Source organism: Gopherus flavomarginatus, chromosome 7 (genome assembly GCF_025201925.1).
Source record: "Gopherus flavomarginatus isolate rGopFla2 chromosome 7, rGopFla2.mat.asm, whole genome shotgun sequence".
In the NCBI taxonomy this organism is placed as follows: Eukaryota; Metazoa; Chordata; order Testudines; family Testudinidae; genus Gopherus; species Gopherus flavomarginatus.
The window spans coordinates 101,373,311-101,391,841 of NC_066623.1; the positions used below are offsets into that span (position 1 = coordinate 101,373,311).

Genomic DNA, 18,531 nt, shown 5'->3' on the forward strand with positions numbered 1-18,531 from the left:
TTGGTGTCCCACCCACTGCTATGATTCCTGATGGTGGAGCCCAGCTTTCCCCCACAGGTCATTCTACTCACTGTTTCCCACATACCCAATTTGCAGTTCTTTGCTTCAGCACATGTGCCAGGAGAGAGAGAAGCTGAGCCAAGATTAACCCCTGGTTCACTCTGAGCAGAGGATGCCTCTGCAACCTTGTGACACAAGAACATTGAGGCCTCTAGAAACCATGCTGCAATGGGCTCCAAGCAGGCAGTTTCCTGCTGCTGTGTGGAACAGCCTCAATTTCAATGGAGCTCTACTCATGCAGAATTCGGGCCTTTGATTTTTTAATGTTCTTATTTGGACTTTGCAAGCAGAAAAATAGGAACACCAGATATGAGGGAAAAAGGAGCTACCAAACTGACAGTGTCACTCTGCAATACAAAAAGAATGAGGAGTACTTGTGGCAGCTTATGAGACTAACAAATTTATTTCAGCATAAGGTTTCTTGGGCTAAAGCCCACTTCATCAGATGCATGCAGTGGAAAATACAGTAAGAACATAGATAGATATATACACACACACACACACACACACACACACACACACACACACAGAGAACATGAAAAAATGGGGGTTGCCATACCAACTCTAATGAGACTAATTGATTAATGTGGGCTATTAGCAGGAGAAAATAAAACTTTTGTAGTGATAATCAGGATGGCCCATTAATAGGCCACTGAGCCACCATCCTTTCAGAGTAATAAGGCACCAGTCCCCTTCTCCTTCATGAATCACAGGAGGGACAGGACAGTTTTTGAAACAAGTACTTATGATCAAAGGGCTGCAGCATATGATAAATATTTATAAACTCTATTAAATAATCGTCTGTATAAATATTATTCAAAATATGCATGGTGAAAACCACAGACTTACCAGTTTATTCTTAAACAAATGTGCTAGTTTTCCCACATAGGCAGTGAAAAAAAAAAAAAACAACTAACTGCCCTTTGCAAAAACATTTCATTCAAGAAAAAGAAAATCCCAAACATGGTTTGTTTAAATTTAAAAGGAATGACTGAGAAACCAGACAAATATTTCATTACAATTAAGTATTGAGCTCTGTTTGTCTTACCTTACTTTATGGTTATCAAACTGCCTTGAGTCAAAGCTATAGTACCAGGAGACACTACATCCACACACGCAGCAGACAGGTGCTCAGCAGAAATATTTTATCAGCTGTAAATACAGATTTTGTGGTATCGTATAATTAAACTCAGGGAATTATAAAGGATTGACACTCTTTTTTTTAAACTTTGATCTTTGGAACTTTGCAGGCTGCCCAGGCCCAGGCCAACAGATCATGTGTAAATAGCATGTTTTTTGGTAGTGCAGCTGTTCTTTTTCTAGGGATTATAGGGAAAAGATTAGCAAATTAGGTTTTACAATCTTAATATGAAAGTTTTTAAACTCTGAAATCTAAACAGTGTGTTAAACAAAAATTGCATGCCAATGTCAGTCTTTATGAAAGGGAGATAAAATGGAAAGGGTATATCTTCAACAACACTGTGCCTGGTAGAAAGTTCAATACTATGTTGGCCTTTTAGCGATACAAAAAGCTAACAACAAAACAATTTACAGCAGTGTAATCAAGATCTCTTCTTAAAGGCGAAGTACTCCAGTTCTCTTTCCAGGACAGCATAAAAATCACCTGGGGGGTGGGGGAAGGATAAACCAGAGGACACTAGTGCTGTTTTCTCACAATGTGGCCCTCTAATTCTCTGAATGTCCCTGGGGGCAGTGCTATCACCCTATCAACATTGGCTTACTTCCCACTTAGGCAGTGCCAAAAGAAAGATTACATGCACAATAGCTCTGCGGTTCTGGAGTTTGTATGCATGCTAACAATAAAAACAACTGGAACAGATAACATACTTACCCTAAGGTTGCTCTTTATCATTGTATTGTTCATTTTTTAAAATAAAATCTTCCTCCTCGACACAACTTTTTTCCTTCACTAATAAATACTTGGCCATGTGAAAAGCTCCATTGGCGTGCCATGTACTTTTTGCAAGGATGGGGAAACTGAGGCACAAAGAGGGAAAGTGATTTGCTCAAGACCAGTGGCAAAGTTGCATATAGGACCCACGCCTCTGAACTCTCAGTTTCATAGTCTGTCCACTAGTCTGTGCTGCCTCAACATTTCTAATTTGACCATCAGGCATTAAAATATTTTCCTTCAATAAACTACACCGCAGGTCTGAAAACTAGTATGATCAGCTTCAACCTCTTATCTCATCCTATCCTCCACACAAATAACCCTCCAAACCCCTCCTAACTGCTGATCTGCCAGTGCCTGCCCACCATGTTTTCTGGACACCATTAAATTAGGCTTGAGTAAAGACTGGGAGTGCATGGGTCATTACACAAAGTAAAAAATATTTCCCCATGCTAATTTTCCCCTACTGTTACTCAGACCTCGTCAACTGTTGGAAATGGGCCATCCTGATAATCACTATGGACTATCTCCAGCTGATAATAGCCCACCTTAATTGATTAGTCTCGTTATAGTTGGTATGGCAACACCCATTTTTTCACATTCTCTGTGTATATCTATCTTCCTACTGTATTTTCCACTCCATGCATCCGATGAAGTGAGTTTTAGCCCACGAAAGCTTATGTCCAAATAAATTTCTTAGTCTCTAAGGTTCCACAAGTATCGCTTGCTCTTTTTGAGGATAGAGCTGCATCACATTCTTTTTACTCTTTTATGTCTATTTTTTTTTTTTAAGTTTTAAGTACTTATAGAACAAACCTCTGGTCTCACCTACGCTGGTGTATGTCTGGGGCACTCCTGATTTATATTAGAGTAACTAAATGCAAAATTTGGCCCACAGAGCCATTCTGAAATAGACAACATCATCCAAGTCAATCACTGAAGCAACAGAAAAAGCAACATAGCTGCAAAAAATGAAAATGTACAAGAATTGCCAACACTGATCATAACTGAAATAATAAAAGAAAACAATTCAGCAAACTATCAGGACAAGAGGGATCCAATAATGGACTTTTTTCAAACTCCACTGGCTACAGAGAAATCTCACTCAAGCAGCTGAGAGATGTTGGCACGACCGATGTCAACAAAAATCAGACTCTGCCAAATGAAAAATAAAGCTAATATCTGTATAATTAAACCAATCTGTAGTGAAACAGAATGCTGATGCTCTCCTTCTTAGAGCTCTTCTCCTGAGTTTGCATGCAAGGAGAAGGCCCTTGATCAAATTATTAGAACAATAGAGTCCTTGCCCACGACTAAGGCACAAGGCATTTCCACAATACAAATAATAATGATAACAGGTACAAATTTTGCCCTTCTTTTCTGAGCTGGGATCATTCAAGAGCACACTCTGATCTCTGCTAACTGATTTGCTACTTTCAACAATTCAATGATCAGTTCAGATGAACAAATCTCAGCCTATGAGGTGTCTCCAACCAGTTCACCTCAAAGATCTGCAATTCATTGTTCGTGAGCTGTGACTGGGCAGGTGGTAGTATTTCTGCTGCCTGACGGGATGACCTAAGACTTTTTATAAACAAGGGAACAATAAATGATGACTATTAGACAGCTGGCAAGCAAGAGAACAACAACAATGCCACCCACTAATCTCGATAGGTGGAAAACGTGATGGGGCAATTGGTGATGCGGCCATTGGTTAGGGTAGAAGAACACACACTGGGGCATGCCCCTCCCTCCCCCCCTCGAGTCTCCAGCCACTCATTGGCCAGTCTGATGATGAGGGGAGCTGAATGGTCCCTCACTCTCCCCTTTCATTAATTTAAACCCGAGCCTGGGTCATGTGGAGTCTTCTTTTGTTCTTTTTCAGCAGCCCCCTCGCCCATACTGGTAGCTTCGGAGTTGCGTTTGCAGATGTTGAATGTCTAACCAATCACCTATTTTGGAGTCAGAAAGGAATTTTTTCATTCTGTAGGGGGCAAATTGGCATAGGCCTAGTAAGTTTGTTCACCTTCGTTGCAGCATTCTGGAGGCAAAGTTGAGTTAAACAGGAATAGGATTTAGAAATTAATGGTAGTATGTGGTAAGGATATTAGTTCGGCACCGGTTTCCAGCAGTTTAGTTGCCAGAACTAAAAGACCTGGAATTTTACTGATGTGTGATGAGGGAGACATGGTGGCCAAGGTCTCCTCTTTTTGTACCTTCTGTCCCTTCTGTGGAGGGGGTGAGGAAGCTATGGAGGGTCCAGCTCAAGTTATGGGTTATGTGGTAGAAGCCCTATAACACCCACATTGAAACTAGTTAGAATGCCCGATATGTGAGAGTCTGGGTGACAGGATAGGTAGAGCCCCTCCTCGTTTTACATTTAATAAAGTTGTGGCCTGCTGCTTAAAATCCACCCCCCATGTTTGTTCTGCTTGACCACTGTGTCCAGATCAATGAGAGGAGTCAGATGGGCAGGATCATCCTTTGTAGTGGCTGCCTGGCCAACCACCCAGCTAGCATGTACAGCAGCCACAGCTATGCTGGTTGGCCCAGGAGAGGAACTACTGCTCTTTCCCATACGTTCCCAGTGGAGAATTGGTGTGCCCATGAGAAGTGGCAAGAATGAAGAGCTTGTGGGTGGAGTAGGAACTACAGAGCTGGCTAAGGATAGCTCTGGGAAAAGATAGAGATTTGCAACCTTTGATCCCTGAGCAGCAGCAGTGCATTGAGACTAAAAGATGAAGACCAGAGAGAGGACAATTACATTTTAGGACTAGGAGTGTGTATTGGATTGATCTGGCCTTGTTTGCTCCATATTTCCTGGTCCCTTCTCCATCACACTCTGCCTGCTCCCCATCCCCATCCTTGTTCCCATGCAAGAAATAACACACTGGGCTTTACCCTACCCCACTGGCCACTGTGTAAAGTGCATGTCTTTACCTGTTCCCCTTTATTAAAAACAGCAGGAAGCTGCTACCTAAGGAGCGGTGGACAGGGCTCAGCAGGAAGAGAAAAGGCAAAGATCACTCCATGCCAGGACACAACCTTTGCTTAGGAAAGCTGTTATAGTGTGGCTGGCCACCAAACCTAGTCTATGTGATATTACGGTGCGCTTGGAACCAAGATTGGAGATGCTGGTTTGGCTGTTATCGTGTCAAAGAAGAAATGTTACAATCTGAATGCTCCATGAGAGTTGTGTGACTAGCCAACAGGAGATAAGAAACTCTAAATAACGCATAGATCCACATGGGGCAGCCTACTGCTAATAAGTACCAGTACTGAGAAGGACCTTTCTGTGCAATCATTGTAACCTACTCCATGCAGGAGGAGGGATAAAACAATGTCAGTGAGGCAGTTACAAGATTCCTGAATTTTAATATGTGTTTTTATTCCCTTCTCTTTTTTAATAGACGTGAGAAAGAAGAAGAATCATAGGCTAAATTCATTCTTAGCATAACTGCAGTGGAAATAACTTAGTTACCTCAGGGATGAATTTCCCCTGTAAGTTTATTTACATCAGCAAATCATTATAAAATGATTTGCCCTGAGTTCACAATTCTATAAAATCACAAAATAGCAAAATTAGCATATTGGCTGAAATCCATTGTATTTCCCAGCAAGCTTCCACCACTTAAACAACATCTGAACCCACTGTCTATAATAACCCATGGCAGATACTGGAAAGCCAAGACCAATAATAGATGTAACAGTTAAATCAATTTTTAAAGACATGCTGTAAACCATTTCTGCTGAGACACTTTCAGCCCAGGAGCAAGTATATTTCTGTAGTCAAATCCAAAGTTTACTGTTCGGTACTCGTTCAGTCTTGCATAGTAATTGGAAAGAGTGACAGCCTTAAGTAATTTGTCATATTAAGATTAAACATTTATTTGGGTTGCCAGACAATCTGCAATTCTAAACACTCTGGCCTCGAAGTTCCTGTCACAACTACTTAGGAAGAAGCAAGGTTGCATATTAGGCTAATTTAAGAGAAACACATACTCAGCACATAAATCAAATAACAGGACACACTGTACATATGTAATGTGTCTGCATCTCTCTCTCTGCATGCTAGAATCCCTAACCGTGATGGACAAACCTCAAATGCTTATCTAAACTGAATAAGGTTTTTAACTTGTCTTCTCCCACTCCCTGGCCCGCTCTATTCTATAAAGAGATTTCCCTCCTTAGTAATCCTCCAGCCTTGTGTGCTCTGTGGCTTCTCCCACAGAGCACAGAACACCTCCAAGAGGAAAGCCCAAAGCTTGTAAGTTTGTGCACCTCAGAGATTTTCAGGGACCTGCATGCAGCCTTCCCTTTCTCAATGAGAAGCTGCAGGAGATGTGGGTCAGACCACTGGAGAACTGCTTCCTCTTTTGAAGTCCTCAGGGAGGCGGACAGAACTATTTGTGATCACCCTGGATGCTCTCCCCACTTCAGCAGATGAAAACTGAGAGAAAACTTCTGCTAGCACAAAGCCCAGAACAATTTTCAAGGGAGCTGGAGATAAGAGAATGACAACACTGACACCCCCCTCATAACTCTTAACCCTACAGAAAAATACTCTGTAGCAAGGCGGTGGGATACCCCACAGCCCCATGGAGGAACGAGCCTCCCCTAATACCAATGTGAGTGGAGCCAGTGGATCCTGCGCCCACCCCCCAGAGGTCACAGCGCAGGACAGGAAGTAGAAAAGCCCCGCTGCAAAGCTCAGTGGAGAGCCAGCTGCCGGAGAGGCCAGATGCCTGTGGCCTAGCTCCGCCCTAATGGCACACCCTAATGGCTCCACCCTAATGGCACACAGACTGCCTCCGCAGTCTGTGGTGGCAATTCAGCGTGCTGCTTGGGGGCAAAAATACACAGACTGCCACCCCTTGCAGATTGCCGCCCTAAGCATCTGCAGGTGCCTGGAGCTGGCCCTGCCCTGCCATAGTATAATCATTCTCTTCTTGTTCCATAAGATTTCAGGATGCTCAGAAACAGGTCAGAATCAGAATTCCAGCTCTAACACAGAGAGAACATGGGTCCAACAGTGGTAGGTTTGCAAGGATGGAGCTGTTAAGGATGTGGAAGCAAAGGGATTACGGAGGAGTCACAAGGAGAGGAATGGAGGAGGACGGATGAGGACAGATCACTCATTTGGGGGAAGGATAGTTATTTGTCCAAAATGACCATAATTTTCTAACAGATCATCTCTTCAAAAACATTCTGGCATTTCTCCTTTGATGTGGTTGTAGCACAGGACAGAACACAGACGAGGACTGCAGAAGCAAGTGAGGCTCCATATTCCAAGTCATGGTGTAGCTCTAGTTCCCTCTTCTTTGACCCTGTCAACAAATTTTTGCTCAATTCTTAGATCCCCAAGTAGTGGCAGCTGTCCAATAGAGGAGTACACCCCAGGCTGTGGGAAAAGAGAAGGGCTCTGTCTCAACACCGCAGTGTGTTCATGTAGGAGAGGAAACTAGTAAGTGTTGGAAAAACCCTTTTAAAAAATGTTTTAATACTATATTTTACTAAATTAGAAGGATCAGTCTTACAGGACAGGGAATGCAGGAGGATGGAAAATTGAAGTATGATGGAACAACTGACCTCCTTTAGGAGTCTGGGAGAAATTTTGAGTCCCAGCCCTTTCTAAGTTCTTCAGCAGGGTCTCTCTCTCATCCCACTCCCTTATATTTTCTTTCTCCTAAACTGTTTCCAGCCACTGGCTTCTCAGGTTAATTTTATTAGATAGCCTTCAGCTCCTATGCCGATAACGAGGGGTTTCAAAATATTTCCACTTTGCAGAAGAAAGAGAAAATCCCACTAGAGCCAATATACAAGCAGCATGTTGTTGGGAGCTTCCACAAAGATCAGGACGATCCACTAAGCAAAACCGCAAAGAAGTGCATATCTCTTGTGCCTATCTGCTGAAAACTGGCTGCTGTCATTTGCACATCAGGAACAAGTTGAGGGTAACTTAATATGAAGCACTACTCTGATATCAGATTTTATTAATAAAAATATTATGAAGGTTAAAGACATGCTGAGACGAATCCTGGAAGATGCGGAGCACTTCCTGAGGGGTTCCACGTACTCTTGATTCTGACTGAATGGGAAGTGAGGGCAGTCAATACATCGCAGAATCAGGCCCACTCTCAATTATATTACATCCAATAAGGAGGCCGTGTTTTAAGAAAATGTCAGTAAAAACAATTTTTGGGGAACCGACAACCTGAATCATCATGTACCATCTCACTAGGTGCATAGGCATCAGGATGCTGAAAATGGCTAAGAACAAACTACTGGTAGTTTAATTTTACTTTCCAACCTGAGTAACATACATGCAAGAAATAAACAGACCACACACATGATTTCAAAAATCTTTTCACACAGATAAGCAATCTTCCCGCTACCCTTGCTAGTAACTGAATTTTATACCTTTTAAAACAGAAACATTTTATATGAGGAAGGCACAAAACAGACAATTTTCTAAATAAAACCTCCTTACAGTCCATAGAATCATTCACTAAAACAGAGACGGTCACACCAGGGTCTGAGGACACCAAGTGGTGCCCGATACTACCACGAAGGGCATACTAAAAGAATGCAGAGTAGATACACAGCCCAGGCAGAAAACATTATCAGAGTTTGCAAAGTAATTGGATTTTCTATCTAATCATCACAACATTAACATTTCAACTTTCTTTAAAAAGAAAAATTATCACCACATTTTTAGAGGAAAGCCTCCAAAAGTACCAAAGGGGCCCTCAGCTTGGGAGAGCTGAAGAATCACTGGTCTGAACTAAGAGCAGAGCAACAGTAAAAGGCCTATCATGCATGTTTGCCTAAAGAAAACCCTGAGTTGTATGCATTAGTGATCTATGACTTTGCTACACAGCTAATCATTGTTGGATTGGAGAACAGTGGTCACTTACGTGTCCAAACTGAAATATTATATTAGCTAGCAGTGGATACGCAGACAGCAGTTTAAAGAAACCACAATTTTCCTCACAGGGCAATTTCCTGACTGCTAGCAGTTGCCGGAAAGCCTCATGTTCTTCTCTTGGCTGGAGCACATTTGTAATGCATTTTCTGATTGGTTAATTGAACGTAAGCCACAACTGGTTGAAATTCTCCTCTCTGCTTTCTTTGAATCTGCTTGAGCACTCAGCAAGATCTGTACTGACTGGTGTAGCTGTATGTTTTTCATTCCGGACCTGGTTATAGTACTTCATTTTGAACTCTTTTACATGGATCTGCTGACTGTTCATAATACCTGTCAAGCTGCAGTGCTCTGTAAAACAGAAGTGTGTGTTATACCTCGTCAAGAATTCAAATGACACAAGTACTTTTATTTTAAAAACAAAATCAAAGTGAACTAGGTTTTAAAGTACTACAGATAAAATTATAATGCAGGCCAAATTCTGCCAGCAGCTACAATCCTGTAACCTTGTGAGACTGTAGAAATCCAGGGGGATTTCTGGGCATAGTTTGGACAGTATTTCCCCCTTAGTGAACACAGAAGCCATACAGCAACCCAAAGAAAGATCAACACAAGGAAACAAAATACAAGCCTAGTTCTGAACCAGGGAATGGGCACTGAAATTGGCATTGTCAGCATCGGGCCAAAAATATATAACAGTAGCCAAAATCAGCTTGGTGCTCGTGTGGAGGGCTACCACCTTTGAGACTTTTGCCCTGAGGGTCAAAAGTTGCAGTACAATGTCATGAGCGGTCAATCCCGAGTATGTTTAAGGTTTGTTTTAATACCTCTAAGAGATGGGGATAGGATAGTACTATACAAATGGGGACAGCTCCCTGAAAAAAGGAACAAAGGGCAGCTGTTGCCACAGTACATGCATTCTGTTGCTATCTGAATATTATTTGGAAAGAAATCTTGTAATAGGAGGCACTCTTACAAAATTCCTAGAATTTTCTCATTTTCGCAGAGAGACACAAATACTGCAAGAAGAACCCTGCTCGTGGAAAGATGGGTGTTGTCATGTGGTTAAAGCCCAAAGTTAGTTGTCAGGAGTTATGCGTTCTATTCCCAATCTTGTCAATGAATCACTTTGTGACCTTCGCTAGTCATTTAATGTTTGAACTGGGCAGGAATTTTCCATTAGAATGATTTTCTGTCAGAAATTCAGTTTCCACAAAATCATAATTTTCAGTGGGAAATTTTGCTCCCAAAATTTCAATTTTCCATTGGAAAAATCTAAGTGAATGATTGCATTTTGGATCATTTTGACTCAAATTGAAATATTTACTTTTGTTGACCTGGCCCAAGACATTTTGTTTTGATTAAGTTCAATAAAACGTCAAACTATATTTCCTTATGAGCACATTGCCTTGTGGGAATTGTAGTTTTTATCTCCATTATTGCCTACAGACTGTGCTCCCTGGAGGACAACAACATCTCCAATAATGCAATGTAGATTTCCCTCTGATCAAGTTCTGTGTGGTGCTCATGGGAGATGTAGTCCAGCCGGGATATCTACCCCATAGGGGAGAATGGGGCCACCAAGCTTTTAAAATGAGGCAATGTGGCACAATGGGAAAATTCAGTTTAATACTGAATTGATTCAAAACAAATCAGGTCAGTTTGACAAACAAAAACTAAACATTTTTGATTTTGGCAATGTCAAAATATTTTGTTTCAATGAAAAATCTTGAAAAAAAATTTCAACATTTATATATCTCAATTTTTTGGAATTTCCATTCCATGAATGAGAACAAATGTTGGAATTTTCCACAGGAAAGGAATTTTGAATTTCATTCAGCCCTATTTAATGTGGTAAGGTAAGTGGGACTGGAGAGAGAGAGTTTCAAGAGGGACTGAGTTTAGGGTTGCCAACCTTTTAACCACAGAAAACCAAACACCCTAGCCCTGCCCCTTCCCCGAGGCCCCGCCTCCGCTCAGTACATTCTCCCTCCCTCCGTGGCTCGTTCTCCCCCACCCTCACTCACTTTCACTGAGCTGGGGTGGGGGTTGGGGTGCAGGAGGGGGTGAGGGCTCTAACTGGGGGAGCGGGCTCCAAGATGGGGCCAGAAATGATGGGTTCAGGGTGAGAGAGCAGGCTCTGGGCTGGGGCAAGGAGTTGGGGTGCAGGAGGGGGAGATGGTTCCAGCTGAAAATGCAGGCTCTTGGGTGGGGATGGAGATGAGGCGTTTGGGGTGCAGGAGGGGGTTCCAGGCTGAGGGGGTGGGACCAAGGGATTCAGAGTGCGGGAGGGGGCTATGGGTTGAGGCAGGCATTGGGGTGCAGGAGGAGGCATGGGCTCTGGGCTGGGGGTGCAGGCTCTGGGATGGGGCAGGGATGAAGAGTTCAGGACATGGGAGAGGACTCTGGGCTGGGGAAGGGGGTTGGGGTGCAGGCTCGGGGTGGGACTGGGGATGAGGCATTTGAGGTGCAGGCGGGGGCTCTGGGTTTTGGGGGGCTCAGGGCTGGGACAGGGGGTTGGGTCTCAGGGTTAGGGTACAGGCTTACTTTGGGCAGCTCCTGGTCAGCAGCACTAAGGCAGACTCCTTGCCTGTACTGGCTCTGCGCTGCACCCTGGAAGCAGCCAGGAAGTCAGTCTCCTAGGTGGGGAGCCCAGGAAGCTCTGTGCACAGCTCTCACCCGCGGACACTGCCCACCCAGCCAATGGAAATGTAGAACCGGTGCTTAGGGCGGGGACAGCATGCAGAGCCCTGTGGCCCCGCCATCTAGTACGTGGACCTGCTGGCCACTTTCAGGGAACAGCGCAGTGCCTGGACAGGTAGGGCTAAGCCTGCCTTAGCCCCGCAGCACCGACGACCAGACTTTTAACAGCCCGTCCAGCGCTGCTGATCGGAGCCGCCAGGGTCCCTTTTTGACTGGGTGTTCCTGTTGAAAATCAGACTCCTGGCAACCCTAACTGAGTTTGATGTGCCACCAGGGTCCCAGGAGTACAAGCTGAGGTCAGGCTACACACACACACACACACACACACACACACACACACAGCTTCCTAGTGTACTTAATAAATATCTCTTTCCTCCAGCTCTGATTGCTGTATCACTCATTGCTAATGAAACAAAGACTAATATTTTCAAGAGCCGTCACTGATTCTCGGTGTCTCTATTTGCTGGGTGCCCAGTTTCAAACATCCAGGTATCTTTCTTCATAAATATAAAGGGAAGGATAACCACCTTTCTGTATACAGTACTGTAAAATCCTGCCTGGCCAGAGGCACAAAATCCTTTTACCCTGTAAAGGGTTAAGAAGCTCAAGTAACTGGCTGGCACCTGACCGAAAGGACCAATAAGGAGACAAGATACTTTCAAATCTATGGGGGGGGGGGGGGGAGGCTTTTGTTCTGTCTGTCCCATGTGGCTTTGGCCAGAGACAGATCAAGAAGGCAAGCAATCCAACTCAGTTAGAATTAGTAAGTAATAATAAGGAAATGTGTTAGCTTACTTTTATTTTGGCTTGTGATTTTCCTTGTCTAGAGGGAGGTTATCCCTGGATTTGTAACATTAAGGTTTTGCCTAGAGGGGAGATCCTCTATGTTCTAGAGTCTTTAGTTAGTCTGTAAATTATTTACCATCCCGATTTTACAAAGGTAATTCTTTTACCTTTTCTTTAATTAAAATTCTTTAAGAACCTGGTTCATTTTTCATTGTTTTAAGATCCAAGGGTTTGGGTCTCTGTTCACCTGTACCAATTGGTAGGGATATATTCTCAAGCCTCCCCAGGAAAGAGGGTGTAGGGGCTTGAGGGATTATTCTCAAGCCTGCCCAGGAAAAGGGCTGTAGGAGCTTGGGGGGATATTTGGGGAAGGTAGGGCTCCAACTAGCCCTCCCTAAATGTTTGTTTAAATCACTTGGTGGTGGCAGCATTACCTAATCCAAAGTACAAGGAAGGATCTGTGCCTTGGGGAGTTTTTAACCTAAACTGGTAAAAATAAGCTTAGGGGGTCTTCATGCAGGTCCCACGTCTGTACCCATCTGTTCAGGGTGGGGAGGGAACCCTGACACTCACGTTGGGCACCCAAAAAAATGGAGGCACCCAGAATTGTGACCACTTTTGAAAGTTTGGCTGCTAGCCAATATATAAAATAGAGATAACAATATCTTCACCTCTGGTGTGCAGTATTGGCAACATCAAGCATTCAACCATCATGAGGCAAGCCTAAAAATATCATGAGATTGGCTTACAAATCATGTGATTTTTATAAAACAGATTCTGGGTTTATTTGTCTTCTTATTTCCATGCCTTTAGGGTGTATTTGAGTCACATTTTCAAGCTTTTCTCCAAAATCAGGAGGACTAAAAACATACATTTTTAAAATGAAAGCTGAGGTTCTCACATAGTCACATAACTCCAGGTTCTGCAGCTTTAAGTAAAACACCAAATATTGTGAGGCTCACAATAAAATCACAGGAGGTGACAACACTGAGGGTATTATGAGGTTTAAGGAATTACTGTTTTAAACATATCTTGAGATCCGAGATTGGGAGGTGTTGTATCAGTTCAGAATATTATTATATTTTTGTTTCATGTCAAACCCAGCAAGCACAGTTGTGTGTGCATTAAACCTTTTAGAATCTCAAAACATAACTATAAAGTCATAAAATATGCTGTAGATATTTGCCTCTTTGTTCTGTAAGGTACAGGGGTGGCTCCAGGCCCCAGCATGCCAAGTGCATGCTTGGGGCGGCAAGCCACGGGGGGCGCTCTGCCGGTCACGACGAGGGCGGCAGGCAGGCTGCCTTCAGCAGCATGCCTGCGGAGGGTCTGCTGGTCCCGCAGCTTCGGCGGACCTCCCACAGGCATGCCTGCAGAGGGTCCGCTGGTTCCGCAGCTTCGGTGGACCTCCCGCAAGCACGCCTGCAAGAGGTTCGCTGAAGTCACAGGACCAGCGGACCCTCCACAGGCAAGCTGCCGAAGGCAGCCTGCCTGCCGTGCTTGGGGCAGCAAAATGCCTAGAGCCACCGCTGGTAAGGTACCATCTAGTGTATTGCAAGGCATGCAAGACGACTGAATTTTCCTTTGTTTTATTTCAAATGTTACCACCTGGTATCATTCAGGAAAACTTCAATAATGAGAAATTTCACCTTTTGCTTTTCAAAATCTCCCCAACCTCCATGGATTATGGATAGGCACTTTGTAGCATATGTGCAATGTGCCTTAGGTGTCACATGACCAGGATTCATCACCGAATTTGGTCCGCTGGTTAGATCATTAGCTTTCTCAGCCCGGGATGGGTACTAACGGGGAGTGCGACATGAATGCTGATCCATGCCCTCACGGATAGACACTCTTAAAATACATCACTTTTCCTTTTAATTACATGGTAACTAGTGAAAGCTCTTCTTTTTAATGTAGAAGAAAAGTTCTGTTTTCTTTGTTTCCTTATTTAAAAAATACTGTTGTAAGCAGTAGTGCCAGATCCTTAGGTGGCATAAAGCAGCCTTAGTGTGATCTGTTCCATAGTCTTTTTAACCAGTGCTGTAGAACAATTTAGTGTTTTTCAATGACAGTTGGCATCTTTGAAATATTCTCTTTTACAGAACTAGACTAGATGTGACATTTGCTGGAGAAGAAACTCTTCGCATAAATCTGTCCAAAAAGACTCACTTAATCATATTACTTCACTAGCAGTGGTGACCTTTGGAGGCCAAAGTCCAGACAGGTTGAGAAATGGAACACGAGTACATAAAGGTGACAGTTCCATTAACTGCAATCAAAGAAGGAGGTCAAAGGTAGGATAGAGATAAATGACTTATTCTAGAAGGAAAAGAGAGAATGAAAACTCCTGTGTACTAGAGGAAAAGTTGGGGATTAAGGGTCCAACCCTGGTCTCACTGAAATCAGTACTAAAAACTTCCACTGACTATATGGCAAGATCATGCCCATAGTTCCGTGTCAGTGGACCGTCATTGCAGGAGTACGTATGTGCATACATGTATGTGTTTTTGTGTGTCAGTAATAAAATCATATGCAGTATGACTGAGCAAATTGCCCCCAGAAGCTCTGATGGAAAGGCTGTCTTTGGACCTGACTTAGCAGTCAATGGGAGTTCCATAGGAGGGAGTACTTTCAGGATCTGAGCCTTTATCAGAAATGAATAACTGGAAAACAATATCGGCATTTAGGCACAGATGAAGGAAGTACAGCTTCTAGCTATCTAGCCATTCAAGTCTGCAATTCTCAAATACACACGCTAGACAAGATCATGCAGTCTGACCAGACTGTGCTCAGTGCAAGACCAGAGGATAGGTGGGGATGTGCAAGGAGGCTTTAAGACACGTTTATCGCCCTATAGCAGGTTTCACGCTGGGGCCAGAGTCCTCCGGGATCTCTCAGGTGGCTGGGGGGACTAGGGAAGTGTAGGAGGACCTGGGCCCTCCTTCTTCACTGCTTCCCGGCCCAGGATCAAGGGGAGAGATGCAGGGAGTGTGTGGTGTTTGGATGTGCTTGTAATTATTAGAACTGGGAACACTGGCTGTTGGGAGTCTGAAAGGACAGGAAACAGGAAGGAGTGGGGAGGAGTTGAGGAGGCTGAGTGACAGTTACAGAGGATGCAGCAGCAGCTTGGTACAGAGGTTTCCACTGTAAAAATAAAGTCCTTGGCTCAGACCCCCCTGGTTGCTACTCCAGATCAGCCTCCCCAGGCCTCTTCCTACCTTCCCTGTTTCCCTTCAGTTTGGGGATGTGGGCCCAGCCTTCTCCTTCCACAGTCTCTGTAATTTAGAGCCCTAGTAGGTTGGGTGAGAGGGGAAAGGTAGCTTCCAAGCTCACTCCCAGAGTCCAATTGTTCCCCCTAGTCAAAGAGAAGAGGGAAAGGGGGTGGGAACAGTTCCCCACTCTCCTAGATGAGTCTTACTCAGTCCTGGTCTTCTCCCATAGATGGCTCTGCTTCAGCAGCTACTACCTGCCTGCCTTCTTGCAGCCAGTCTCTCCCTTACTCTTACCCCCACTTGACTGCCAGAGCCCCCCTTTTAAGCAGCTCCTCCACAGGGAACCAGCCTGGCAGCTGCAGAGCCTCCTTGGCCCAGTACTGTTCCACCACTCCTGTAATGTTAATGACGGGTCTGTAAACCCCATCATAGGACCCCAGGTCCTAGGACTAGTCTCCATTTGTCAACACAAATTAAAGCAGTTTGAGAGCTGTTCTGGCAATCAGGGACTCCCAAGGCACACGGACTACCACCCAGCCATGCACATTTCCCTCGGCCACACCCCTGAACCAAGGGCTAAGAATGGCGGAGACAGTAACACTAACACAACTCTACACTAACCACATGTTCCCCAACAGAGGTGGAATCTTCAAGGGGCTGGTAAAACTGGCTATAGAATTGCTTTGCATCATTGGAAGCAGGTAGAGTGCTGCTAAGCATCTGGCCCACTGTCTCAAGAGTCTTTTCAGATCTAGCAGGGAAGTGAATAATCCAGGGTCTGTATATACTGAAAATAAATGTCTTGTATGTGCTATGTAATTTTTGATGATTGGTTTTGTATACATAATAATCTACAACCTTGCTATGTCTTCTTATGTACATGTACAGCTGACATAAAACCAATGCAATTGCAAAAAGGAGGAAAGCAGATAAGAAAATTCTTTTCCTGATAAGTTATGCCTGTAAAAAGACTAGGTCCTTGATCATAAAGAATTTCAATGACTTAGCTATTGATTGGGATAAAAATCAGGCAAAAATTAAAGAGAAGAAAGGATGCATAAAGGGTCATGGAGAATTGCTTACTTAGGTAGCTTGTGAAACAACCTGCAGAGTCTGGGGTTATTATGGACTTAATCCTAGGAAGCGGGCTAGTCCTGATATATCAGGTTGAGGTTGAGGAGCACCTAGCATCAGACTCCTCTTGTATCACTAGGCTTGAACTATTCATACAGACAGGCAAAAAAGAGGGAAGTAATAACAACTGATGGCTTTAATAACGACAACTAAGGGAATTTTAAGTGGAATTGTAAACTATGAGGAATGCACCACTGGGGGAAAAGGGCATTTCCTATAGGGATTTTTCAGAGAGATATTAAACTTGCCCACAGATACTAAAGGTACAAAGAAGGGAAACCCCAAAGCTTTATACAGCTTTAACTATATCTGGGGAAATAATGATTAAGTACCTATGCTTGTGATCCATCTGCTCAATTTTCTCAGCATAAAAGAGTTTGAATACAAAGACCACAAGCTGATCTAAACAGGACACTGATCCAACAAACTTCTAGATTCTCCAAAATATTGAGATCTTGCACATGGTCTGCCCCACCTGTCTCCCTGGATGGACACTTGATTTCATCTTTTTTCCCATCCTCAAATAGGGTTGCCAATTCTGGTTGGACATATTCTTGGAGGTTTCATCACATCACATAATATTTAACTGAATAATAATCTTTGATTCCTGGAGACTCTAAGACAATCCTGAAGGGTTGGCAACCCTACCTCAAGAAAGGCAGCCTAATAAGTGGCAAGCTGGCACATAAATTAGCGATGCATGTTCCTGATGACACCCTCTGTATTCAGGTGTCATCCATGGAGCCCAGAACCTAAGGATTCTAGGGGACATATTTTTTATTGTCCTGAAGTCGCAGTACAAAGGCTATAAGAATCAGTGATCCTGATAGCAAACAGGCTGGCTTATTTGCTGCCACATGATAAAAACAATGAAAAACCACCACCGCCTTTACTTCATCCTCAGACTCAGAGCCTTCACTCTGAGTGCTCAAAACGGCTAGAAACTTTTCCTCAACTGGCTCCCCTCTTGGAAACCTTCCACATCTTCATGCACTGTGGAAAGGGAAGAAGAGATCACAGTGCAGGACCAGACAAGGAGTCCAGTGACAGAGATGTAGTAGAAGTAATGCCATGTTTGACTGTCACCCATGCACGGTCATCTAACCAACTGTATTCACCTTTTGCAGCACAGAGGTGAAATGGCCCATCATCTCTTGCTGAGTAAACAGGGCCTACTCAAGGTCCTCTAGTGCCTAGTAAGAGCATATCCAAAAGAAAACTGAGCTCATGTGGGTTCCCACCTGTTCCTGCTCAGTGGAAAGATCTGGTATCTGCTGTCCACCTAGTGCCCTCAGCACCTTGGTGTCTCAGCTTGTCTCCCGGTGCTAGATGAATCATGGGATGGTGAATCTACAGATTCCCATGCAACTTCTGGATATCAAACCAGTGTGCTTAAGTCTCTTGCCATTTCATTCCCAAGTCGCCTGGTTTGTGTCTCTTTATATATCATATTATACATTTGCACTTGGCTCTGATTTGCAACAATTTTGCGAGCTGTTGAGCTGGAAATTGATTTCACAAACCAAGCTTTGAAAATCTATTGAGCTCTTTACATTTCACAATACGCTAAAAACCATCCAAAATTTTGCCAGGACTGTACCACAAATTGTGTCCAGCTCATGTCAGTACTTTCACTGGGGGACATGGATCAGAGTTCATGTCACATTCCTCTTAGTACCTGGCCTGGGCCGGGGAAGCTAATGATCCAACCAGCGGACCAAATTCAGTGATGAATCCTAATCAGGTGCCACCTGAGGCACATTGTGCGTATGCTAAAAAGGAGTATATTCTTTTTG

General features: G+C 43.8%; 1 protein-coding gene across 3 annotated transcripts in view; it reads right to left on the reverse strand.

Annotated features, from left to right (window-relative positions):
- The window catches only part of FGGY (FGGY carbohydrate kinase domain containing), a 201,323-nt gene extending 192,314 nt beyond the window's left edge, over positions 1–9,009 (reverse strand). For all 3 annotated transcript variants that reach the window (XM_050962008.1, XM_050962009.1, XM_050962007.1), the window contains exon 1: positions 8,890–9,009. The gene's annotated coding sequence lies outside the window, so the exon portion shown is untranslated. The remainder of the gene's footprint in view (positions 1–8,889) is intronic.
- Between the last annotated feature and the right edge of the window lie 9,522 nt (positions 9,010–18,531).